Genomic DNA, 27,615 nt, shown 5'->3' on the forward strand with positions numbered 1-27,615 from the left:
ATTAGCCTAAAAATGTGTTGAATTGGTGGGTGGAAATGCATCATAAAATTGGGTTATCTATTTCACTGAGGCAGTTAGTGGGATTGTTTCATGAGATGATAGGGGTGTCATAAACTAATGGGAGGGGCCTATCATAAAATGAAACTCTTCCACAGTATCTTGAGGCTCCCGATATGATGGGTCCACACTTACCAGTTAGAAAAGTTTAACCTAAAATGACAATGAACCTTGTCTAGTGGAGACAAAAGGGAAAGTTAATTGGATGGGTGAATATGTGATCCTTAAAGGCATCAATTCAAGGGTATTTTTGGCCATAGAATAGTCAAAGTATGCCATTTTTCCAATTAAATTCAATATTGTGACATTTGCAGGTCTCTATGCAAATCTTGTGGAAAAATAGGGAAGTTTCATGGCTGAAATGCAGTTTTTGGGAAGCCAGTGTAAAGGCCAGCTAAGAGAGGGGGTGTTTTTGTTAAAAACTGAGCACAGGAGGGCGCCTCCTATTTGGTAAATCCAGAATGGCGCCCTGCTACTATATTAGCATTATCTCCTCACCTTAGCAAACCCTAGGGCGCCTTCTAACTCATTCCTTTCATCCTTAACAAACCCTAGTCACCCTAACTGCTAAATCCTCACCTTCCATCCCTTCTAATCTCCACCATTTATTCTAGGGCACTCTCTTTCTAGCATTCTAACCCTAAGGAGCCACCAAACTTCTAATATTCACCTTTTGGCTTTTAGCCATTAAATCTAAGCCCTACATAATATTGGCCAGCCTTTCCTTTTCTTCTCAGCCTTGATATCACCCTAGAACCATCCTAATCCTTGATTCTAAACCCTAGAGTGTCCATATTTATGCTAAAACCCAACTGCCACCCCCCCTCTTTCTCTCTAGTCCCAGTTATGTCCACCTTTGTCTATAAAAAGGACCCTAGGGGCCCTAGAGAAAGGGTTGGTCAATTCACCCTGTTCATAAGGCTAAGGTTTCTTGAGGAGTCCAATGGTTGTAGAAGGGGAGGATGCCTAGTTCTTGTCAGGAGGGGTTCCTGCAAGCTGTTCAACCAATCTGCAACTACTACCACTGGATCTGATCAACCATTCTTTTCTTTTCTTCATTTTCTTTTCCGTTATTTTTATTTCAGCACTCTTTTAGATATAATTCATGTTTGTTTTATTGTTTTGTAGATCCAAGTTCATCCGGTTCAAGGCTAAAGTGTCTCGAGGGGTTTGAGGGTTGAAGAGGGGAGGATGCCCAGTTCTTGTCAAGAGGGGTTCCTGCAAGCTGTCTGGCCAATTTGCAGCTACCGCCAATGTATCCGAATTTTGGATAATTTTTATTTATTTCTTTTGTTAATTTCAATGCTCTGTTAACTTTTGAATTTTAGTTATTGTCTTGTTTAATTCTGAACCTTTAGTTTCAGCATTAATAAATTTTATTTTCTTATTTTCTACAATTCCCAATTGTATCATCTTTCCCGAATCTAAGTACGTAATTATTTTTCCCTTGATTCCTTGTTGACATGACCTGTTCTCATCACTTTATACGTTAGTAGTTGTTTGAGAATCAAAATAAAATTATAAATATTAAAACTGGTGTTTCGAAGTGGTTAACGACAAGCTTCTGGACACACCAAGTTTTTTGCGCCGTTGCTGGGGAAGCAATGGAGAAAATTTTTTATTTGCTTTGTCCGGATCAGTTTCATTATTTTTTTTATTTTTGTTTTATTACTTGATCCATTATCTCAGTTTAATTCTTTTATCTCTTTCCTTTTGCAGGCTGAAATAGCAAAAGGTGGGGTACTGAAGCATTGCGGGACTACGGGAGCAAATAGAAGAGATGAGAAATTGGATTAAGTTTAAGTTTCATTATTTTTGAAACTAGCTAACCAAAGGAGGTGGTGTAATTCCAAGTGAACCTAAAAGGACTCACATTGGTTGAACCACTAGTTTAGGAAACCCTAGGTCAGCTCTAGGTCGTGTAGATGATTTGCTTGCAATTTTTTTAATTTAAAAATTCAAATTTGAATTTAAATTTAAAAACCTGAATTTGAATTTAAATTTCAAATTTCAAAGAAAAAAGAGAGTAAGAGAAAATCAAAAATAAAAAAAATTCAAATTTGATTTAAATTTCAGGAATTTAAAATTCAAAATCTAAATTTGAATTTAAATTTCAAAAAACCCAATAAAATAATTAAAAAAAAATAAAATAATGAAATTTGAGTTTAAATCGTAGAATTTAAACTTCAAAACCTAAATTTGAAATTAAAATTAAAATTTTAAATTTTAAATTTCTGAAAAAAGAAGAAGAAAAAAGGGGGTTAAAATAATATAAAATGAATTCAATGGCCAGAGTTTGTGGAATGAGAAACTACTTCCAATATGAGCCATAGATAGATTGGAACCATGTTTTTCATCAACTGGACAAGATTAATGGGATGGCCCATAGAATTGACCAAGTCCTCGTATATCATCAATAAAGTGGCCCATACCCAACCTTGTCATCCTATCCATCATGTTCCATCTATGCAAGCCCGACCCATCATGTTAGCCAGTGCTCTGTAGCAAGCCCATGTCAACCATCCGGTTCAAACCAAGTACATGTGACCAACAGATTTTTCCAACCCAATGCTAACCCATTCTTTAGTCCATATAATCCTAGATGGGAAAATCAGCCCTACTTCACCTATAGGGCCCAAGTCCAAGAAAACCCCTTGCCAGATGTGCACTCTCAATGGTCTGAAGCCCAGACCCATTGGGAGTACAAAGATTACCCTAGGACTCAACCGGTTGAACCATGTCAAACCTACACCCAGTTCCAACAACAATACCATCCATTTAACTCAATGGCCCAACAATTTCAGAGGCCACAAGTACAGATCTCATTGCAACAGGTGTACCCTAGGAACCAACTAGTCCAACTGTATCAGGCTTACCCTCAACCTCCTTAGACTCATATAGTAGATGATCATTTCTTGCAACTTCAGCAGCTGGTTCTAAATCAGTAGCAATCCATCGATAAATTACAGAGACGAATAGAATAGCTAGCCAAAGCCAAGAAGAGGAGAGAAGTAAAGCAACTACCTACTCAACTAGTTGCAAATCCTAAAAATCAGCCACCGGGTTTTCCTCCACAATAAATTCAACCACCTCCTATGAACCCTCAACTTGAAAACACCAAGGCTATTACAACCTTAAGGAGTAGGGGGATTTTAGAGGACCCATGTGAGAGAGTTAGAGGAAATGAGCAAGAAGACCCTAAGTTGGGGGGAGAAGAAGAAGGAAAGGAAACTTTAGAAGAAGATCCCATAGAGAACCAACCTGTAGTCACCTTTCCAACTACACTCACAGTCAGGCCGATGCAAAAGAAGAAAGAGACCCACAATGAGGAGGGTTGGGAAGTCCATATTAGCTTCCCTGTCCTAAACGCAATCCAATATATCCTGGCCTATGCCAAATTCTTGAAATAGCTGTGTACTCAAATGATGGAGCCATGATTGGCCCAACAAAAAATGATGCTCTCGGTAGATGTTAGTGCAACTTTCCTAAACCAACTTCCCCAAAAACTGAAAGATCTTGATGCTCCTCTCATAAGTTGTGTCATCTCTAGAATCACCTTTGATTGGGCCTTTTTGGATCTAGGAGTCAATATAAATATGCTTCCATCCATTCATGATAGGTTCAGGATCAACGAGTTAGAACCTACCCCGGTAATTCTACAACTCGTTAATTGGTCAGTCAAGACCCCTTGAAGTGTTATTGAGGATGTCATTGTCAGGCTAGAGGGTTGTCACTGAAGGGATGAGATATCCATCGTATGGACGCTCGAATCTTTTGAAATAGAATGGGCGAATTTCAAAACTTTCTCTCCATCCTATTGGGAATCGTATTCCCTACTTTAGAAAAATCATATTTTTCAAGGATCAATCTTGAACCAAGAACCGAACCAGATCTGAACAAAAGTAGTAGGAGAGGAATATACCTAATACGGAGAAATAGTATCTCCAAATGGAGGTGTTCACGCCCAAGGAAGGAACCAAAAACTGCTTCCACTGAAGATGGCGCAGTGCAAGATGGAGCAGAATCAACAGCGTTCTTCAAAAGAACCAGATCCTTCGTAAGAATCAGTTGGACGGCACGTGAGCACTACTTCCAATCAGCCCTTTCACAAAGGACTGTTATCAAGATCCAATCTTGATCACTCCCACTAAGAATCGGAGATCGAACTAGCGGATATGGCGGTGGCAGGAAGGAGGCGACAAGAGAGATTTAGCGTAGTGAAGCTGAATTCTCTCTTTTGTGATTTCAGCTCTGAAGAGGATGTGAATATGAATGTCTTCTAAAGGCTGCCACCCCCTCCTCCTTTTATAAGCTTAAAGGGATCATCTTATGAAACACTCAGACAAGCGCAACAGCAAATGGATAGCCCATTTTCTGGTGCGTTTCCTCATTATTGAATGACCTATCCTCATGCTAATGATGGAAGGCCCTTAGAGAGTTCATCATATGAATCTCCCTATCACATGCACTCATATTTGCAAGAGGGAACGAAAAATTATGCCCTAGTTTAATTTAGGTCAAACCAAAGTGGCTCCTACTAACTTTCATAAAGCTAGATTTCGGTGGGCCCAAATCGGCTAGGGACACCATGGCAATTATGTGCATTCAGCCATGGTGTGCGCAAGAGCCACTATCGAATCAGCGTGGACCAAGCACTTATGGCCCATGAGCGTAGCACATCACACATCCATACATCACATGCAGGGAAGAATTGATCCAATCAATTAATAACTGTAAAGCCCATTTAAAGCCCATAATATTAACCATTAATATTATCTAGGTATATAGGTCGAAATTAGGGTTGATCAATTTGGTCCATATAGCTTTATCTGCTAAGTGGGCTTTTTGTAGTTTTAACAATTTAAAACTGGGCCTTTACAGGTTGGGCCGAATTAAACATTTAATTAATTATCAACCCTTAGGCCCATTAGTGAAAGAATTAGAGCTAACATTCAGTCTTGATCAAACCCTAGATTTGGTCCAACCAGTTTGGACCAATCTGGTTTGAATGGGTTTAGGGTTTGACCTTTAATTAAAGATTTAATTCAAGAAATTAATCTGAAATTAAATACTAATAAAAGAAAATCAAGAATCAGTCAGATAGGGTTGTTCGCACAATCCATCCTGCAAAAATAGAGGTTAGATCACAGTTTGTAGTTTCATAAACTACAAATCGCAGATAGCGATTTTCCCATCTACGAAATCTCCTTCCTTGCGCCGCCATCTTTGATCCAAAATAAAAATAAATAGAAAACCTAATTTCTATTATAATTACATCAGATTGAATGCCTATACATTCAGTCTAAAATAAAAATAAATATATATTTTACACACCAAATGTAATAAAATAATCAAGAAACTGCAAATTCGTAGGTTCCCCGCGCCAATCAAGATTTCGATCTCCATGTGTACGAACAGCCCATAAATCAAGAAAATTATAAGAACAATTCTAAATAATAATTAGATTTATAAAATTTAATTTCATATTAATCGCCCATCAACTGGAAACAAATTTTCCAAAAAAACCTTATATCTGCGCAAATCGGGTAGAACGCCTTCTGCTCATTTGCGCAGGTTCAGATTTGATCCAATTTGATTCAAGATTTGAACCTACCTCTGATACCACTGAAGGGATGAGATATCCATCATATGGATGCCCGAATCTTGTGGAATAGAATGGGCGAATTTTAAAAATTTCTCTCCATCCTACTGGGAATCGTATTCCCTATTTTAGAAAAATCATATTTTTCAATGATCAATCTTGAACCAAGAACCGAACCAGATCTGAACAAAAGTAATAGGAGAGGAATATACCTGATACAAAGAAATAGTATCTCCCAATGGAGGTGTTCACGCCGAAGGAATGAACCAAAAACTGCTCCCACTGAAGATGGCGCAGTGCAGGATAGAGCAGAATCAGTAGCGTTCTTCAAAAGAACCAGATCCTTCGCAAGAATCAGTTGGACAACACGTGAGCACTACTCCTAATCAGCCCTTTCACAAAGGACTGATTTCAAGATCCAATCTTGATCACTCCCACTGAGAATAGGAGATCGAATTGGCATATATGGCGGCGGAAGGAAGGAGGCGGCAAGAGAGATTTAGCGCAGTGAAGCTGAATTCTCTCTTTTGTGATTTCAGATCTGAAGAGGATGTGAATATGAATGTCCTCTAAAGATTTCCGCCCCCTCCCCCTTTTATAAGCTTAAAGGGATCAGCTCCTAATCCGATTAGGAATTGCTGATCCAAATCATATTTGGATCAGAATTCCCTTTAAGTGATAAGGGTAAACCCTTATCTTATCTGTAGATTAGATCAACTCCCTCCTAATCCTATTAGGAGGTTTTCAGATCTGAATCACATTCAGATCTGGACTCTCTGAGTGGATAGGGTTAAGACCCAATCCTATCTACTAATCTAATCTTAGAATTCGCCCCTCATTTAACTAATCAAATCAGCCTAGTTCGAAATGGGCTTTAGGCCCAATAAGTTTATGTGCTCACTTAGCCTTCCAAATTGTTGCCCAGTTGGGCTTCCTTGTATGGCGTGGGACCCAAACATTGATCTACACATCAGCCACATGGGTTCAGCCCAGCCTTTGTTACAAGGCCTAGCCGAATACACTGTTATGGACAGTGCACCCCCTGAAACCCATCACATGGGCTCTATGGGCCCAACACTTACCCTAAGTGGTCCCTAGGCTAAACCACCATGTAACACCCAGGGACTGTGGGGAGATGCAAGATTAACCCATCAGGTATTACCCTCAATGGCCTTACACTTAACCTATCAGCCCATAATGATCAAACACTGCCCGACAAGAGAGAATCTCTCCCTCGGCTATAAGGAATAGTGTTGCACTCTCTACTCACATGGATCCTAGGAATTAAAACCTTTTGCAAATGTTTAGAAACCGTAATATATATATACTTTTATATCTCATATAAAATATATTTTTCAAAACAAATCTCAACAATTGAAATCAGTTGCCGGCAGTCTTGGTTTCTATCAGAGAGAGTGCATCCCCGATCATTACCTTTGTCCGACAAAGGGGCTGATTCCTCGGCTGCAAGGAACAATGCTGCACTCTCTACTCACATGGATCCTGTGAATTAAAACCTTTTGCAAACGTTTAAAAACCATAATATATATACTTTTATATCTCATATAAAATATATTTTGCAAAACAAATCTCAACAATTGAAATCGGCTGCCAGTAGTCTTGGTTTCCATCAGAGAGAGTGTATCCCCGATCATTACCTTTGTCCGACAAAGGGGCTAATCCTGTCACTATGATCACCCACTCAGATTAATTCTTAGATTGTCCCAACATACCCAGGTTTTGATCCCCGCTAAGGATCTCACTGATTGGCATATCAAAGACAAACCAATCTGACACCTAGTGCAGTATCATAATCGAGTCTAGGGGTCAGGTGTAAATTTCTAGTTTGCCCATCAATCTCCAAAGTCCAGGGCAATACTGGAAATCTGGTCCGGTTCAAAGGTTCAATTAATCCATACTGCATGTACCTCGGGTCTCACCCTGGTGGTAGACACAGGCCACCCCAACTGACTTGGCGGCACATCAATGCCAGCCTTATCAGGATAGGTCTCCCCAGACCGACCCACTAGCTGTGAACGTTCTAAACTAACACGAGTATCATAAGTGTATAGTTTAAGGGTATTACACAGAAACACACCACAGGAATATTAATCAAATATGTACTTTATTCATTTACAATAAATGTCATAAGTACATCAAACGGATTGGAGTTAAGGGCATACAAAACTGTCTAACAGTCACTTCCTAGTGGATTTCATCATCCTAGACTTGAACTAACCGAGGAACTGAACTACATCCCGATAATCTTAAGATGCCCGTTTCTGGCAATGGTTGATACAAATATCAACTGTAAATCAAGAGAAATGGAAATTCATTAGGGGAGCAGAAAGTTTGGTTAAACATTTTTAGTGCCTCTAATTATCCAAACCTAGGGGAAGATGAGTGCAAGGTGGATATAGTGGATGATCTTTTAGATGCCTTGCCTACCCCATGGTTAGCCCAATCTGAACCCTGTTTTTCGGAAGATGAAAGTGAGTCGGGGAGTATAGATGGGAATAGTGCATGAATGTGTCTAGCTGAAGACATTAAACTTAGCGCTGGTTGGGAGGAAATCCAACATAGTTTTCAGTTGATTTTTGTTTGTAGTGTTAGAATTGTTGTTTCTTTTCTTGATTCAATACTAGGTGGTAGACCTTTAATCCCTCAAGAAAACCGTATTTATTGTTCCCTTCAGCCCAAATCCTTGTTTTGCATCATTCTAGTCATGCCATTAGGGACAATGACATTTAAGTTGGGGATGAGGAAAGAGAGAGAGAAAAAAAAATTAAAAAAAATGATGAGAAGCTAAGCCATTAAATATGTAGAATTAAATTTTACCAAAAAATAAAAAAATAATTTTCCATTAAAAGAGATTTGCAAACAAAAAAAGTTGAGGAAATTGATAAAAGAATATTGAACTTTATAGAAATTGGTAGCAAGTGATAGGAGTCAAAATTTGTCTTATTTGAATATTTTTGAAATCGTTTAGAAATTGAAACATACTCCCAAGTTTGCCCTTACCAAGATAAGAAGAGAAAGATGGAGAAATTAGACAAAAATTCCTCAAATTGTTTGAAATAGTGGACTACCCTGAACATTGCTACAAAGAAAAAGAAAAAAAAAAGAGAATAAAAGGTCAATGGACACCCTAGACTTAGTAACCAGGTCTCTTCACCTAAGTTAAGTGTCAAGATTTGCATCAAACGGAAAAGGGAATGCCAAAGACAATAACCTAACACTTAGTAACCGAGTCTCTTCACTTAAGGCAAGTGTCGAGATTCTCATCAAATGGTGGAAGGTAACAATAGAAATAAGTGTCCAAATCAAGTTCAAAGGTAGAAATCCACCATAAAAAAATGATAACAAGAATACATGTTTGATTTTAAAAGTCAATCCCAACTTATCAAGAAAATTTGCAAATGGAAGGGTATATAAGATTTTTAAGCCAAGTTTCTGTAATATTCAAAGTAAGACAATTTTACCCCAGAGCTCAATACCGATCTATACAGACAATTTTAAAAGTCAATCCCAACTTGAATAATTCTATTAGGGATGATCTTGAGATGGGAAGGATCTCTATGCTCAACATAATTTTAAGGTTGCATTGCTAAGGGACTAGCAATGGTTATGTTGGGGGTGTGATAACTCTGCATTTTGATGCCTTAGGGGCATTAATTCAGGGGTATTTTTGGCCTCAGAATAGTCAAAGTATATGCCCTTTTCTCAGTTAAATTCAATGTTGTGACCTCTGAGGTTCTCTGTGCAAATCTTGTGGAAAAATGGGGAAGTTTCATGGCTGAAATGCAGCTTTTGGGAAGCTGGTGTAAAGGCCAACTGAGAGAGGGGGTGTTTTTGTGAAAAACTAAGCACAGGAGGGCGCCTCCTATCTGCTAAACCTAGAATGGCGCCCCTCCTACTATATTATCATGCTCCCCTCTCCTCAGCAGACCCTAGGGCACCTTTTAACTCATTCTTTCATCCTTAACAAACCCTAGCCACCCCTAATTGCTAAATCCTCACCTTCCATCCCTTCTAATCTCCACCATTCATTCTAGGGCACTCTTTTTTTAGCATTCTAACCCTAGGGAGCCACCTAGGTTCTAATCTTCATCATTCAACTTTTAGCCATTAAATCTTAGCCCTACATAATATTGGCCACCCTCTCCTTTTCATCTCAACCTTAGGATCACCCTAGAGCCATCCTAATCCTTCATTCTAAACCCTAGGGTGCCCATATTTCTGGTAAAACCTATCTGCCGCCCCCCTTTTTCTCTCTAATCCCAATTATGTCCACCATTGTCTATAAAGAGAATCCCAGGGGTCTTGGAGAAAGGGTTGGTAAATTCACTTTGTTCACAAGGCTAAAGCTTTTTGAGGAGTTTAAGGGTTGTAGAAGGGGAGGACACCCAATTCTTGTCAGGAGGAGTTCCTGCAAACTATTCAACCAATCTACAACTACCGCCACTCGATCTAACCTACCATTCTTTTCTTTTCTTCACTTTCTTTTTTGTTATTTTTATTTCAACACCCTTTTAGATTTAATACCTTTTTGTTTTGCTATTTTACAAATTTTTTGTCCGGTTCAAGGCTAAGGTGTCTCGAGGGGTTTGAGGGTTGAAGAGGGGAGGGTGCCTAGTTCTTGTCAAGAGGAGTTCCTGCGAGCTGTCCGACCAATCTACAACTACCGCCACTATATCTGAATTTTGGATCACTTTTATTTATTTCTTTTGTTAATTTTAGTACTCTATTAATTTTTGAATTTTAGTTATTGTCGTGTTCAGTTCCAAACCTTTAATTTAGCATCATTTTCTTATTTATTGCAATTCCCAATTGTATTTTCTTTCCTAGATCTAAGTACGTAATTATTTTTCCATTGCTTCCCTATGGATACAACCCGTTCTCATCAGTTTACTACATGAGTAGTTATTTGAGAATCGGAATAAAATTGTAAATATTAAAACTAGTGTTCCAAAGTAGTTAACGACATGCTTCTGGACACACCAAACATAGATAAAAATCCATTCTATGAAAGATAATATCAAACAATATTAAGGTCATGGACTAATAAATCGTGCCTTTTATCAAAAATGGCACATGGATAGTTCGCTAAATTGTTAGACAAGAACAAACTCAAGGGACCCAACTATGCGGACTGGATATATGACCTTAACCTATTGTTCATGTTGGAGAAATTGGATAACGTTGTTAGTAATAGGTACTAGAAGAGGAACTGTCTTCAATATTTGAAAACACTTAGAAAGAAAAAAGATGGTAATTTTGAAACACATGTCATAGAGACCAATCTGTTGGTCACTTCTACATCCTAGTGTATTGACTTTGGGCTTCTACCCATTCATATAACACATTGCATGGGTTTAAAGAAAGCAAAAGGCTAAATGATGATGATGTTGTGCTTTACTTGCAGACGATTGCAATTGTTGCAGCTATTGCTAAAAGAATAGTAGATTTAATTTTAGAGAAGGAATTGCCTTTATGTACCTCCACATGAAAAAAATCAGGTTTCAATTTCTAAGTTGTGTAAGGATGGTTATGCTATTTTATTCAGTAATAAGATTACAATTAAAATGAATAACAAATTCCTTACTCATTGAAAACTTGAGAATGGTCTTTATGTTCTCCATCTTTTTCTATAAACAAATGTGACTAAAACCATATTGGAACATATCCCCAAGAAAAGAACATGTGATATAGTTTAATCCCACATTCCTGTGCCATTAATGGCTTGGCCATATTAATGTAAAACGTATCACAAGATTGGTAAGATGGCAAAAAGGCCATTTACAAGGAAGCTTGAAAGAACTACATACACATTTAACCTTATACATACTAATGTATGTGGTCCCATGAATTTTTGGACATAGAACCAAGACTGTTATTTCATAACTTTTGCAGATGATTATTCTCGGTATAGTTATGTGTACCTAATGAGACATAAGTCTGAATCCTTTGAAAAGTTTAAGAAATTTAGACAAGAGGTTGAGAAACAGTTAGGGAGATATATCAAAGCACTTCGATCAGATCAAGGAAGTGAGTATCTCTTTGACAAATTTAGGGACTACATAAAGGACAATGAGATTATAACACAATTGCCTCCTCCTGCTACACTACAATTAAATGGTGTATCAAAGAGAAGAAGTTGGACTCTATCTAATTTTAAAATCAATCTTAGCCTATCAAGACAGTCAGTAAATGGAAGGGTATATAAGATTTTTGAGCCATGTTTCTGTAATATTCAAAGTAAGATAGTTTTAACCCTTAAGTCCAATATAGATCTATACAGAGTTTGAGATTTCTAGAATCAGGATGCTTGACTAATTCTGTTAAGGATATCTTGAGATGGGAAGGATGTTTATGCTCAGTTTAATTTTAAGGATACATTGCTAAGGGACTAGCAATGGCTAAGTTGGGGGTTGTGATAACTCTACATTTTGATGCCTTAAGGGCATCAATTCAGGGGTACTTTCGGCCTTAGAGTAGTCAAATTGTGTCATTTTCCTAGTTAATTTCAATGTTGTGACCTCTAAGGGTTTCTATGCAAATTCTATGCAAAATTGAGAAGTTTTCATGGTTGAAATGCAGATTTTGGGAAGCTGGTGTAAAGTCCAACTGAGAAAGGAGGTGTTTTTGTGAAAAATTGAAAGCAAGAGGGTGCCTCCTAGTTGCTAAACCAAGTTTGGCACCCCTCTTACTGTATTAGCATTGATATGTGCACAATTTACATATAAATTCTGGTGTGTATGCATGGTTTTGATGCAGATTTATGTGAATTCTTACCCCAATTGAGCTTGATTTCAAGAAATTGTCAAAGGGGACAAGTCTACAGAAAAAGAGCATAAAACCAAGCTAAAGGAGGCCAAATTGAAGATGATACAGCCCAGCTGGGAGCAAGGCCCGGTCGAAAGGTCAAAGGAGGCTATTCGGCCCTTAAAACCCATGCAGCACTCTTTGGGAGAGCCCAAAGAAAGAGCCCAACCGTAGCCTTCCAAGAGAGCCTATTTGGCCCAGCAAGGAGGAGGCCCATTTGCAGCTCAAGAGCAGCCCAAATTGCTATTCAAGAGCAGCCCAAATTGCAACTCAAGAGCAGCCCAAATTGTAACCCAAAAGAAGCTAGGGGCAGTAACTTCTAGAAAGTTCAAGAGAAGTTAAAGGCGCCAAACTTTCTTGATGAGAGAACTTTCTAGATGAGAGAAAGGGGCTAAAGAGAAGGCTATAAAAGGAAAAGAGAAAGAGGGAAAAGGGGGTCGAATACCTTTTGGGTCAAAAACCTTTTGGGGCGAATTCCTTTTGGGGAGGAGAGAAAGATAGGTGCAAGAGAGGAGAAGAAAGGAGAAGATTCAAGAATATTCAAGAGAAGAAGAAGCAGATTTCAAATTTGGAGAAGAAGCCATTGGAAGAGATCAATCTAGGTTGTCTTCTTCCTTGATTTCTGCATAAGTGGTAATCGAATTCAGCTAGGGCTTTCATGTTTATTTTCTCCTATAATTCAATATTTCTTGCTGTAATTGAATGATGTTTCATGTAATTTCAGATTTGTAATTAGTTCTCTAGAGTTATTTGAATGGATTAGATTCAATTTTAATGTTTCTTGATTAGAAATTTAATTTTTAGAACTGCTAGTCGAATTGATCTTAATCTTTGTAATGTTTGAATTGCTTGAGAAAGAATTTAGGCAATCTCAATTCTGTTTGGCCGAACAGTTCTTCTTTCTTGGAGTTTTTAGATTGTTTGAGAAAGAGTCTAGAAATTCGGATATGCAAATCAGGAATCGAATTGAGTGCAAGGTTAGAGATAACTTGCACAATTCGATTGGTGATCATTCAATCTGAAATGATGCCCTAGAATTTCTAGATCTTTAATGCATACATGGGGATTAGATTTTTGCTAGAGATAAAAGAATCATCACTCATGCATAGAATGAACATGCGCTTGAGAGAGGATGTTCATTGCCTTGGGGTTTCACCAAACCAAGGCTGAATCCTAATCTAATCGAATGACTTAGAGATCTAATTGCTGAATCAATTCTATGCATAGTTAGTTTGCCTTATCAATTTGCTTGCACGGTGTTTGATCCAACATGTTAGAGGTAGTTTGCTAGTTAGGATTTTAGTTTTGCATTTGATTTACAATTCGGCTAATAAGGTAAGAGTAGGCTGATATACTACTAGTAGTTGTTGCATAAGTCCTCGTGGGAAACGACACTCTATTCATCACTTTATTACTTGTTCGGCTAGTGCACTTGCTAGTGTAGCAAATTCGCATCAAGTTTTTGGCACCGTTGTTGGGGACTTATTGCAGCAATATGAGGAACTATTAGCTACTATTAATCTGATCTCTAACTCTATGCATTGTAGTTCAGATTTGTGTGCATTAACCTCTATTGCTGATCCAGGTAGTTCTCTTTTCCATTGCTGAATTGCTTCATCTTTGACTGTTGTTTTAGTCTTAGTAGTGTAACTGCATTTTAGTTATAAGTATTTTATAAAAATAGTGTGGTTCAGATCTGTATACATTACTGTCATTACTGAAATCAGAATTCAGATATGAACACACAGAGAGAAAAAAACTAATATAATTGTTCTAGTTCAATAGTGTAGCCGATAGATGTAATTCTAGTTTTATACATTACAGTTCAGATCTGCATACACTCATCTACATTACTGATTTTTTCCTCTTGCCGAATGCTTCTAGTTTAGGATTGCTTCTGTAGAATGTAGCTCCTTGATTCTAATGCTGATTTGATAGATTTTTGAATTCATTTCTGACTTGATTTAGTAGTATAGAATGTAGTTTCTGTAGAACATAGGTTGCAGATTTCATTTCAGACTTGACAGATTTTTGACTTGATATATTTCTGATTAGTAGTAGGATTCAGTTCTGTATATAGTAATCTTCATTTCTAATTTCTGTAGTTTTCTTTCTTATTGCTGATTTGCTTAGTTTTTGGTTGTTGAATTTTTCTAGATACCTTATAAAAATGGTGTAGTTCAGAACTGTATATATTAACTATCACTACTGAAATTAGAAGTCAGATCTGAGCACACAGAATATACATATGTATATAATAATAATTGTTCTAGCTGATTTCAGTTCTATACATCTTAAAAAATAATCTTATACCTTCATTGCTGATATTCAGATCAGTGTATATTAATCTTCATTGTTGAAATCAGAATTTTTTTTCCTTCTTTTGGCCGACTGTACATATATTAGGCTGCTAGCCTTGTCCAATCCTGTATATCAGCTCGATAGGGTGTAGTTTTCCTGATTCAAGAAGGTACTTCTCTGATTTCAATTTTGCATATCATATTTCAGATCTGTCTATTCTTGTTCTTGAAACTTTTCTTTTCAAATGGCATTCAGTCTTTGACTTGTAAATTGATGCTATTAGGATTGCTAATTGTTTAATTATTTACATTTTTGATTTGAGTACATTAGTCTTTTTCTTGCTTTGACTTGTACAGTTTATGACAAGTAGACCTAAATCGGAGGAAGTCCCTTACAACCCGAAGATTGAAAGAACCCTCCGCATCCGCTTAAGAGCTACTAGACAAGTTGGAGCTGAAATTGAAGAGATGGCCGAACCAAGGACTATGATGGACTATGCCAAACCAACCCTAACCAGAGCTGCTTCAAGCATTGTAAGACCATCCATTGCTGCTAATAATTTTGAGATCAAACCAGCCATAATTTAGATGATCCAAAACACAATTCAGTTTTGTGGGATGGCTCATGAAGATCCAAACTCTCACATAGCCAATTTCTTGGAGATTTGTGACACTTTCAAGCATAATGGGGTGAGTGATGATGCTGTTAGGCTGAGATTATTCCCATTTTTATTGAAAGACAAGGCCAGGGCTTGGCTGAATTCATTACGGGTCGGATCTATAACCACTTGGGATGAGATGGCTAACCGATTCCTCTCAAAGTACTTTCCTCCATCCAAGACAACAAAGATGAGAAATGACATCACCACTTTCTTCCAACAAGATGGAGAACCTTTATATGAGTCATGGGAGTGTTATAAGGAGCTGTTAAGGAAGGTCCCTCACCATGGACTTCCTATATGGTTGCAAGTGCAAACCTTCTACAATGGTCTAACCGAAGCCAACAAGACCATCCTAGATGCAGTAGCCGATGGCTCCATCAACAATAAGACCCTTGAAGTGGCCCATGCACTCATAGAGGAGATGGTAGCAAATAATTACCAATCGCATTCAAAGAGAGCACAAGTGAGGAAGCAACATGGTCTTCACAATGTGAACTCATACACATCTCTATCTGTGCAAATAGGTGCACTTAGCAAGAAAATTGATGAGATGCAGATGGCAGCCATGAATGTGCAGTCTGTGACATGTGATTGGTGTGGGGGAGGCCACATCAGCACTGAATGCCAAGTTGGCAATCAGTTTAGGCAGTCCACAGAACAAGTAGACTTTGTTGGCAACTTTGCAAGGTAGCAAGAAAATCAGAACCACCATGCCTTTAACCCCAGATGGAGGGGCTACCCGTATCAGTCATGGCCAAATTAGCATGGGCCGAAGCCCTTTCCCTAAAATTTCCATCAGCCAGAAAAGAAATCTAACCTAGAGGAGCTGATGACCAATTCATAGCCAGCGCTGAAACCAGATTTCAGAACCAAGAGGCTTCAATAAAGAACTTGGAGAATTAGGTTGGGCAGTTGGTGCAAATGATTTCAGCAAGAATACTGTGCACTTCTACCAAGCAACACAAAAGTGAATCCATGAGAACAAGTGCAGGCTATCACTTTAAGAAGTGGTAAGGAGTTGCCGGAAGTAGAGAAGAAAGCAAGGGATGAAAACAAGGCAGATGCAACCCTTGAAACCAGAAACAAGAAGGAGGAGCAATCTGAACCGCAACAAGCAAGACACCAACAGCCGCAAGTTCCCTTTCCCAATAGGCTGAAGCAACACAAATTGGAGAAAGAATTTGGTAAGTTTCTTGAAGTGTTTAAAAGTTTACTTATTAATATCCCTTTTGCTGATGCTTTAGCCAGATGCCACATTATGCAAAATTCTTGAAAGAGATGTTGGCAAGCAAAAGGAGATTGGGCGAAGTGGCCACAGTTGCTCTCAATGAAAAATGCTCAGCAATTCTTCTCAACAAGCTACCCCAGAAGCTTAAAGATCCAGGGAGTTTCACTATCCCATGCATGATAGGCAGTTTAAAAATTGAAAAGGCATTATGTGATTTAGGAGATAGCATAAACTTGATGCCATATTCGGTTTTCAAGAAATGGGGTTGGGAGAATCCCAACCCACTAGAGTTGCATTGCAGTTAGTTGATAGATCTATAAAGCATCCAAGGGGAATCATAGAAGATGTGCTTGTTAAAGTAGATCAATTCATCTTTCTAGTTGATTTCATTGTATTAGATATGCAAGAGGATGTTGATTTTCCTCTTATCCTAGGGAGACCTTTCCTATCTACGGGGAAGGCAATGATTGATGTCCAACAAGGGCAACTTAGCCTTTGGATTCAAGATGAGGAAATAATTTTTAAAATGTCTAATGCCATGAAACATGTATCTTCTAGTGATGATTATTGTTACATGGTTGATGTTATTGACTATGCGGTTGAAGATTACTTTCAGGTTAGTAGGTTGGCCGACCCCCTTAACCTTTGCATACAAGAAGGGAGGAGCTGCAAGAGATGAAAATGAGGAGATTCAAAGCATGACAGCATACTTGAATGCCAATCCACAGTTTCAAGGTAATGGATTTCTCAAGTTGGAGAGCTTGGATAGACCGCCAATACCAATAAGCAAGCTTTCAACCCAAGAACTACCCACCCTTAAGCTGAAGCAACTTCCACAACATTTGGAGTATGCTTTCTTAAAGGCATCATCAGCTCTATCGGTAATCATATCAGCAGCATTGAGCCCTTTGCAAAAAGAAAAACTGTTGAGAGTGTTACGGGAATACAAGACGACATTGGCTTAGAAGGTAGCCAACATCAAGGGCATCAACCCATCGGTATGCATGCATAGAATTCTGATGGAAGATGGAAGCAAGCCTTCAGTTCAGCCCCAAAGATGCCTGAGCCCGAACATGAAAGAGGTGGTGAAGGCTGAAATCATTAAGCTCCTGGATGCCGGGATTATTTATCCTATCTCTGACAGTTCATGGGTGAGCCCCGTACAAGTAATACCGAAGAAAGGTGGCATGACCATTGTTCCGAATGAAAGAAATGAACTCATCCCGATTAGAACTATCACCAGGTGGCAAGTATGCATTGACTACAGAAAGTTGAATGAAGCCACATGCAAGGATCACTTCCCTCTCCCGTTTATTGACCAAATGTTAGAGAGGCTGGCCGGGCATGAGTACTACTATTTCTTGGATGGGTATTCAGGTTACAATCAGATTCCAATTGCACCAGAAGACCAAGAGAAGACCACCTTCACTTGCCCTTATGGTACTTTTGCCTATAGAAGAATGCCATTCGGATTGTGTAATGCTCCAGCAACTTTTCAGCAGTGTATGATGTCAATCTTTTCTGATATGGTTGAAAAGTTCATGGAGGTTTTTATGGATGATTTTTCAGTCTTTGGCTCTTCATTTGATGCATGTTTGAACAATTTGGAGAAGGTGCTTAGGCAGTGCAAGGAGACACATCTAGTGCTGAATTGGGAGAAGTGTCATTTCATGGTGAAAGAAGGCATCGTGCTTGGGCACAAGATTTCACAGAGAGGTATTGAGGTTAATAGAGCCAAGGTTGAGACAATCGAGAAATTACCACCACCAACATCAGTCGAGCTGTGAGAAGCTTCTTGTGACATGCCAGGTTTTATAGAAGATTTATCAAGGACTCCTCCAAGATAGCCAAGCCATTGTCCACTTTGCTTTAGAAGGAGGTGGCCTTTGAGTTCACAGCTGAATGTCTATAAGCATTCAACATCCTGAAGGACAAACCGATCAATGCACTCATTATGATAGCACCGGATTGGACACTTCCATTTGAGCTGATGTGTGATGCGAGTGATTCAGCCGTAGGAGCTATGTTAGGATAAAGATTGAACAAACACTTTCAACTGATCTACTATTCTAGCAAAACTTTGAATGGTGCTCAACAGAATTACACCACAACCGAAAAGGAACTAATAGCGGTAATCTTTGCTTTTGATAAGTTAAGTTCATATCTAATTTTGTCCAAGTTATTGTGTATACAGATCACTCGACATTTAGGCACCTACTCACCAAGAAGGATGCAAAACCAAGGCTAATTAGGTGGATCCTCTTGTTGCAAGAATTTGATGTTGAGATCCGTGATAAGAGGGGCATCGAGAACCTAGCTGCTGATCATCTTTCCAGGTTAGATAATGCAGATTTAGATGAAAAGAGAATCAGCAACACTAGAGGAGTTTTCGAATCAACAACTCTACTCCATTCAGATAAATTCATCACCTTGATATGTTGCTTATGCAAATTACCTTGTTGCACATGTTATCCCTCCTCATCTTTCATATCAGCAGAAGAAGAAATTCTTCTCTGATGTGAAACATTATTTGTGGGAGGATCCCTTTTTGTATAAGCTATGTGCAGATCAGATCATAAGGAGGTGTGTCCCTAAGGAGGAGATGGAGTTGGTGCTCCGATACTGCCATGATAGAGAAGCAGGAGGCCACTTCAGAGCCAACCGCACTACAACCAAGGTTTTGCAAGTATGTGTCCGCATGTGATCAATGTCAGAGAATAGGTAACATTTCCCAATAGAACGAAATGCCCCTCACTAATATTCTGATTTGTGAAATTTTTTATGTATGGGGTATAGACTTCATGGGACCCTTCCCGAATTCTTTTGGTAATAAGTACATCCTAGTGGCTGTTAATTATGTATCTAAATGGGTGGAAGCCATGACTTTACCCACAAATGAGAGGGTAGTACATTTCCTGAAAAAGCTATTAACCCAATTTGGCACACCCTGAGCTATCATTAGTGATAGGGGAACTCATTTCTGTAACACCCAGTTTGAGCGGCTGATGCAAAAATACGGTGTTACACACAAATTAGCTATCCCATGTCACCCTCAAACTAGTGGCCAAGTAGAATTAGCTAGTAGGGAGCTCAAGAGAATTCTGGAGAAGACTGTAGACTCTGCTAGGAAAGACTGGGCAATCAGGTTAGATAATGCATTATGGGCATACAGAACTGCATATAAAACACCCATTGGCATGTCTCCCTATAGGTTAGTTTTTGGAAAAACATGTCATTTACCTGTTGAATTGGAACATAAGGCATACTGGGAACTAAAATTCTTAAATTTTGATTCACATGCCATAGGAGCAAAGAGGCGGCTGCAGCTGATTGAGTTGGATGAGTTCAGACTTGCTGCCTATGAGAATGCCAAGGTTTACAAGGAGAGAACTAAAATATGGCATGATAGGAACTTGTTGAGACGTGATTTCCATGTGGGCCAGCAAGTATTGATGTATAATTCCCATTTCCGATAGTTCCCGGGCAAGCTGAAATCGAGATGGTCTAGACCTTTCACCATCACACGGGTTTTCCCCTATGGAACCATAGAGGTCATCTACCCGACATAGGGCACATTTAAGGTGAATGGTTAGCGCCTCAAGCCATATATAGTGGGAGGAATGTTGCCTACTCCATCCACTGTATACTTAGATGACCGGTGATCTCACTAGACTGTTGAGTTTCGGATGAGCTGTCATAAAATTTCTTGTTTGTTTTCTGGTTTTCTTATTCTTAGCATTTGAGTTTAGTTTTTTTTTTTTTAGTTAGGATGTTAAATTGGTAGACTACTAATCTCTCTCTTTCTAGTTTAATGTGATTCTTAGTATCTAGAGGCTTCTCATCAAAAGAACTACTGCAGAAGTTGAGAATGATCTTCAGAGAAGTCCTCTAAACTCCTCTCCTTACTTGATAATGTTCTTCATTTTATTACCCTCATTGCTGGATTTATTTATTGTGCTCCCTAACACTAGGAACATTGATGACAATGTTCATCTTAAGTGTGGGAGTTAGGCTGGGGCTATGCACCTCAATCAGCCCAACACTTATATAAATACATTGACAAGCCAAATAAACTGAAAATCCCCTTAAGATCATTGTTGTTTATTAGGTGAATTCAAAGAGGGAATACAATGAGTTGAGGGAGACCACTGTATGTGTTTGCATTTATTCTTGTGAATGATCCAACTTAGCACAATGCATGAGGTTAAAGGAGCTGAATATGACTTTCATCATGACCAACCCTAATTACCTTCATATGTATGAGGCACTTGATTGCATTATTAATGGTCATTCAAGCTAGTTCACATCTAAACTGTTAATGCATGAGGTTCAACAACTGCAAAAGAAAAAGGACAAAGTCCAATTGACTCCGCTATTCTGAGTTGAATAGTAAAACTAGCAACTTTGAATACGAGTATTGTTATCTACCTTAAGCCTATGACCAGTGTGAGATGGAGTATAATATGCACTCACACCAACAAAAAAAAAGAGTGTGAGATGGAGCATAAAATGCACTCACACCAAAAGAAAAAGAATAAAGAAGAAAATACCCCGTGTGAGGTGGAGCATAAAATGCACTCACACCGAAAGAAAAGAGAGAAAATGCTCCGTGTGCGATGGAGCATAAAATGCACTCACACTTAGAGGCCAAGGTGCTGATTTGCATATTGAATGGAAGTGAATGTTGGAGCATGAAGAATTTCATATTCTCCCCTTCCTTGGCTCTTATGTATGTGATATGAATGGTAGTTCATAGAAATGAATCAGAATACTTACACAAGTTTCCTAACCACTCAATGCATTTTCATCCAAAAATTCATCTGGTAAATGGTAATAATAAGGGGGGGATGATCAGTTTATGGGTTATGTCTTTGCTTGAGGACAAGCAAAAGCTTAAGTGTGGGGGTGTTTTGATGTATGCACAATTTACATATAAATTCTGGTGTTTATGCATGGTTTTGATGCTGATCTATGTGAATTCTTACCCCAATTGAGCTTGATTTCAAGAAATTGTCAAAGGGGACAAGTCTAGGGAAAAAGAGCATAAAACCATGCTAAAGGAGGCCAAATTGAAGGTGATACAACCCAGCCGAAAGGTCAAAGAAGGGATATTCGGCCCTTAAAGCCCATGCAACACTCTTTGGGAGAGCTCAAAGAAAGAGCCCAGCCGAAGCCTTCCAAGGGAGCCTATTCGGCCCAGCAAGGAGGAGGCCCATTTGCAGCTCAATAGCAGCCCAAATTGCAGCTCAAGATCAGCCCAATTGCAGCCCAAAAGAAGTTAGGAGCGGCAACTTCTAGAAGGTTCAAGAGAAGCTAAAGGCGCCAAACTTTCTTGATGAGAGAACTTTCTAGATGAGAGAAAGGGACTGAAGAGAAGGCTATAAAAGGAGAAGAGAAAGAGGGGAAAGGGGGTCGAATACCTTTTGGGGCGAATTCCTTTTGGGGAGAAGAGAAAGATAGGCACAGGAGAGGAGAAGAAAGGAGAAGATTCAAGAATATTCAAGAGAAGAAGAAATTGATTTCGAATTTTGAGAAGAAGCCATTGGAAGAGATCAATCTAGGTTGTCTTCTTCTTTGTTTTCTACACAAGTGGTAATCGAATTCAGCTAGGGCTTTCATGTTTATTTTCTCCATTAATTTAATCTTTCTTGCTGTAATTGAATGATGTTTCATGTAATTTAAGATCTGTAATTAATTCTCTAGGGTTATTCGAATGGATTACATTCAATTTTGATGTTTCTTGATTAGAAATTTAAGTGTTAGAACTGCTAGCCGAATTGATCTTAATCTTTGTAATGTCTGAATTGCTTGAGAAAGAATTTAGGCAATATCAATTCTGTTTGGTGGAACTATTCTTCTTTCTTGGAGTTTTTAGATTTCTTGAGAAAGAATCTAGAAATTTGGATCTGCTAATCAAGAACTGAATTGATTGCAAGGTTAGAGATAACTTGCACAATTTGATTGGTGATCATTCAATCTGAAATGATGCCCTAGATTTTCTAGATTTAATGCATACATGGGGATTAGATTCTTGCTAGAGATAGAAGAATCATCACTCATGCATAGAATGAACATGCGCTTAAGAGAGGTTGTTCATTGCCTTGGGGTTTCACCAAACCAAGGCTGAATCATAATCTAATCGAATGACCTAGAGATCTAATTGTTGAATCAATTCTATGCATAGTTAGTTTGTCTTCTCAATTTGCTTGCAAGGTATTTGATCCAACATGTTAGAGGTAGTTTGATAGTTAGGATTTCAGTTTTGCATTAGATTTACAATTTGACTAATCAGATAAAAGTAGGCTGATATACTACTAGTAGTTGTTGCATAAGTCCTCATGAAAAAAAACACTCTATTCATCACTCTATTACTTGTGTGGCTAGTGAATTTGATAGTGTAGCAAATACGCATCAAGCATGCCCCCCACATTTTAGCAAACCCTAAGGCACTTTTTAACCCATTTTTTTCATCCTTAACATACCCTATCTGCCCCTAACTGCTAAATCCTCACCTTCCATTCCTTCTAATCTCCACCTTTCATTCTAGGGCACTCTCTTTTTAGCATTCTAACCCAAGGGAGCCACATAACTTTAATCTTTACCATTCAGCTTTTAGCCATTAAATCTAAGCCTTACATAATATTGGCCACCCTCTGCTTTTCTTTTCAGCCTTAGGATGACCCTAGAACCATCCCAACCCTTCATTTTAAACCCTAGGGCACCCATATTTTTGCTAAAACCTAGCTACCACCCCCCTCTTTCTCTCTAATTCCAGTTTTATCCACCATTCTCTATAAAAATGACCCTATGGGCCCTGGAGAAGGGGTTGGTCTATTCACCTAGTTAACAAGGCTAAGGTTTCTTGAGGAGTTCAAGGGTTGTAGAAGGGGAGGATGCCCAGATCTTGTCAGGAGGGGTTCCTACAAGTTGTTCAACCATTCTGCAACTACCGCTACTGGATCTGATCAACCAATCATTTCTTTTCTGTTATTTTTTATTTTTATAATCTTTTGGATTTGATTTTTGTTTGTTTCTCTGTTATGCAGATATGAATTTGTTCTTTTCAAGGCTAAGGTGTCTCAAGGAATTTAACGGTTGTAGAAAGGACAAACGCCTGGTTCTTGTCAAGAGGGTTTTGTACAAGCTGTCTGGCAATTTGAAACTACTACCACCAAATCCGGACTCTGGATCATTTTTTTTATTTCTTTCATTTCCTTTGTTGATTCCCATACTTTATTAAATTCTGATTTTTATTATTGTCTTGTTTAAATTTGAAACATTTAATTTCAACAATAATAGATTTTATTTTCTTTTAGTATTATTTTTCCTTAGTTTTGTTTCTAGATCTATTTTTCTTTCTTCATTTTAATTTCTTATAAGAATTTCTATTTTATTAGTTTTATGTTTTTCTTTCATTTAAAAAAATCATTTATTTTATTTTTTATTGCTGCATAATTTTCTTTTATTTATTTTATTTCTGATTTAATTTTTAGAATAGCAATTTTCTTATTAGAACTAATTTTGGTGGTTGTTAATCATTTTAGCATAATTATTTCTTTTATTTTCTACTTGTTATAATTATTTATTGCCTTATTTAATTTCCTTTTAATTAGTGCTTTAATTGAATAATTAATTGTTAAACAGGAAAATTTTCAAATTTTTTAATTTGACTTTAAATTTCAAATTTGAATTTGAATTTGAATTTTAATTCAAATCTGAATTTGAATTTGAAATTGAAATTGAACTTCAAATTTCAAAATTTAAATTCAAAATTTTGAATTTCAAAAAATATAAATATAAATATAAAAAATAGAAATAAATATTAAAAAATCGAAAAATTTTATTTTTGCATTCCAACATTTAGGGTTTCATGTTCTAGAGCATACATCAAATAGGTTTATTTAGTTGTTAAATTATCATTGCTAGTTGTGAATGTGTTAGAATTTCTTTCTTTTTATTATTTTAATTGGTTCTCTTGCTTAGTTTATTTTATTCTTTTGTGTTACATTGCTGAATTGCATACTAGAAATACTTGTTCATGCATTGTAATTAGTTGCATTTGTTGTGTTTATTTTTCTTTTCCATTAATCGATTTTAAGGGCATCCAACTTAAATAAGATAAGGTGGGGATTTCATCACCCTTCCTAGGCCCAAAAATCACCACCTTTGACATGTGGTCCACCTTAAACCCTAATTTAAAATTTGGATAGCAAAATCCTTTAGGGAAGCCTCACATTTGGTTCAAAGGTGTGTTGAATTTTAGGAAAACTTGTAATTACTTTCCATAACTAGCAGTTGGTGTCTAGGGAAAGAGGTTAAATGACTACTCCAAAGCGGGTTTTGTGATTATTTAATTAGGTCCTTGCGAGAGCAAGGGGAGCCTCCCACATTCCCACCTCTTACCTGGCTAACCAAAGGAGGTGGTGTAATTCCAAGTGGACCTAAGAGGATTCACATGGGTTGAACCACTAGTTTAGGAAACACTAGGTTACCCCTAGTTCATGTGGTTGATTTGCTTGCATTTTTTAAAAATGTAAAAATTTAAATTTGAATTTAAATTTCAAAAATTTAAATTTCAAATTTAAAAAATAAAAAAATAAAAAATAATAAAATTTAAAAAATTCAAATTTGAACTTTTAAATTTAAAAAAAAATGCAAGCAAATCAACCACACGGCCTAGGGGAAACCTGGTGTTTCCTAAACTAGTGGTTCAACCAATGTAAATCCTCTAAGGTTCACATGGAATTATATCACTTCCTTTGGTTAGCCAGGTAAGAGGTGGGGATGTGGGAGGCTCCCCTTGCTCTCACAAGTACCTAATTAATTAAGTTGTTTAACCTCTTTCCTTATACACCAACCGCCGGTTATGGAAAGTAAATACAACTTTTCCTAAAATTAAGCACACCTTTGAACCAAATGTGAGGCTTCCCTATAGGATCTTGCTATCCAAATTTTAAATTAGGGTTTAGGGTGAACTGCACGTGAAAGGTGGTGATTTTTGGGCCAAGGAAGGGTGATGTAATCCCCACCTTATCTTATTTAAGTTGGATGCCCTTAAAATGGACTAACAGAAAAGCAAAATAAACACAACAAATGCAACTCATTACAATACATGAACAAGTATTTCTAATATGCATTTCAGCAATATAACATAAAAGAATAAAATAAACTAAGCAAGAGAAGCAATTAAAATAATAAAAAGAAAGAAATCCTAACACATTCACAACTAGCAATGATAAATTAACAATTAAATAAACCTATATGATGCATGCTCTAGAATATGAAACCCTAAAAGTTGAAATGTAGAAATTATTATTTTTTCATTTTTTTATATTTATTTTGATTATTTTTATATTTATTTTAATTATTTTTATTATGTTTTTTTTGACATTCGAAATTTTAACTTTAAATTTCGAAATTTGAAATTCAAATTCAAATTCATATTCAGATTTGAAATAAAATGTAAATTTAAATTCAAATTTGAAATTTAAAGTCAAATTCAAAAATTTAAACAATTTCCTCTTTAACAATTAATTATTCAATTAAAGAACTAATAAAAAGGAAATTAAATAAGGAAACAAATAATTATAACAAGCAGAAAATAAAAGAAATAATTATGCTAAAAGGATTAACAATGACCAAAATAAATTCTAACAATCAAATTGTTATTCTAAAAATAAAATCAAAAATAAAATAAACAAAAGGAATTTATGCGGCAATAAAAAATAAAATAAAATAAACAATTTTTTTTAAAATAAAAGAAAAAAACAAACCTAATAAAATAAAAATTTGCACAAGAAATTAAAATGAAGAAAGAAAAATAGATCTAGAAACAAAACTGAAGAAAAATAATACTAAAAGAAAATAAATTGGATTTAGGAAAGAAAAAAATAACTAAAAATTTTTGAAAATTACTATTCTACCAAAAAAAGAGTTTGAAAATAAAAATAAGAAAATTAAAAATGGAACGACTACACCTGAAACGCAATCCACTTTCTCTTCTCTTCTCTTCCCTCCCATAGTCCCCTAATGCTCCAGTACCCCAACTTTTGCTATTCCGTCCTGCATAATCAAAGAGAAACAAGAATTAAACTGAGATAACAGATCAAGTAATTAAACAAAAAAGAAAAAATAATGAAACAAATCCAGAAAAAGTAAATAAAAAATTTTTCTCCGTTGCTTCCCTAGCAATGGCGTGTCTGGAAGCGCATCGTTAAACACCCTAGAACACTTGTTTAAACATTTATAATTTTTATCGTTTCTCAAACAACTACTAGCATAGTAAATGGGTGAGAATGGGTTGTATCCGCAGGGAATCAAGTGTAAAATTAATATATACCTAGACTTGGACAAGAGAATGAAACCGGGAATGGTAGAAAATATGAAAATAAAATATATTATTGCTGAAATTAATTTTTTTGAAATTAAACAAGACAATAATTAAAAATCAAAATTTAATAAAGTATGGGAATCAACAAAGGAAATAAAAAAAAAAACGTTTCAGATTCTGGATCTGGTGGCGGTAGCTGCAAATCGGCTAGACAGCTTGCAGAAACCCCTCCTAACAAGAACCGAGCGTTTGTCCTTTCTACAACCCTCAAACCCCTCGAGACACCTTAACCTTGAATCTAATGAATTCAAATCTGCACAAATAGAGAAACAAACAAGAATTAAATCCAAAAAGATTGCTGAAATAAAAATAACCGAAAAAAAAATAAAAAAAGAAAAGAAAAGAATGGTTGATCAGATCAAGTGGCGGTAGTTGTAGAATGGTTGAACAGCTTGTAGGAACCCCTCTTGACAAGATTTGGGCATCCTCCCCTTCTAAACCCTTGAACTCCACAAGAAAACTTAGCCTTGTTAAGTAGGTGAATTGACCAACCCCTTCTCTAGGGCCCTTGGGGTATTTTATAGAAAATGGTGGATATAACCTGAATTAGA

General features: G+C 37.1%; 1 non-coding gene across 1 annotated transcript; it reads right to left on the reverse strand.

Annotated features, from left to right (window-relative positions):
- Positions 1–15,630: 15,630 nt before the first annotated feature.
- LOC148865284 (small nucleolar RNA R71) lies at positions 15,631–15,737 on the reverse strand. The gene has a single exon (XR_016112099.1). It is a non-coding gene; the product is annotated as a small nucleolar RNA R71 (small nucleolar RNA).
- Between the last annotated feature and the right edge of the window lie 11,878 nt (positions 15,738–27,615).

This window comes from Nelumbo lutea, chromosome 3, assembly GCF_056320005.1.
Source record: "Nelumbo lutea isolate HS-2025 chromosome 3, American lotus-T2T, whole genome shotgun sequence".
Taxonomy (NCBI): Eukaryota; Viridiplantae; Streptophyta; class Magnoliopsida; order Proteales; family Nelumbonaceae; genus Nelumbo; species Nelumbo lutea.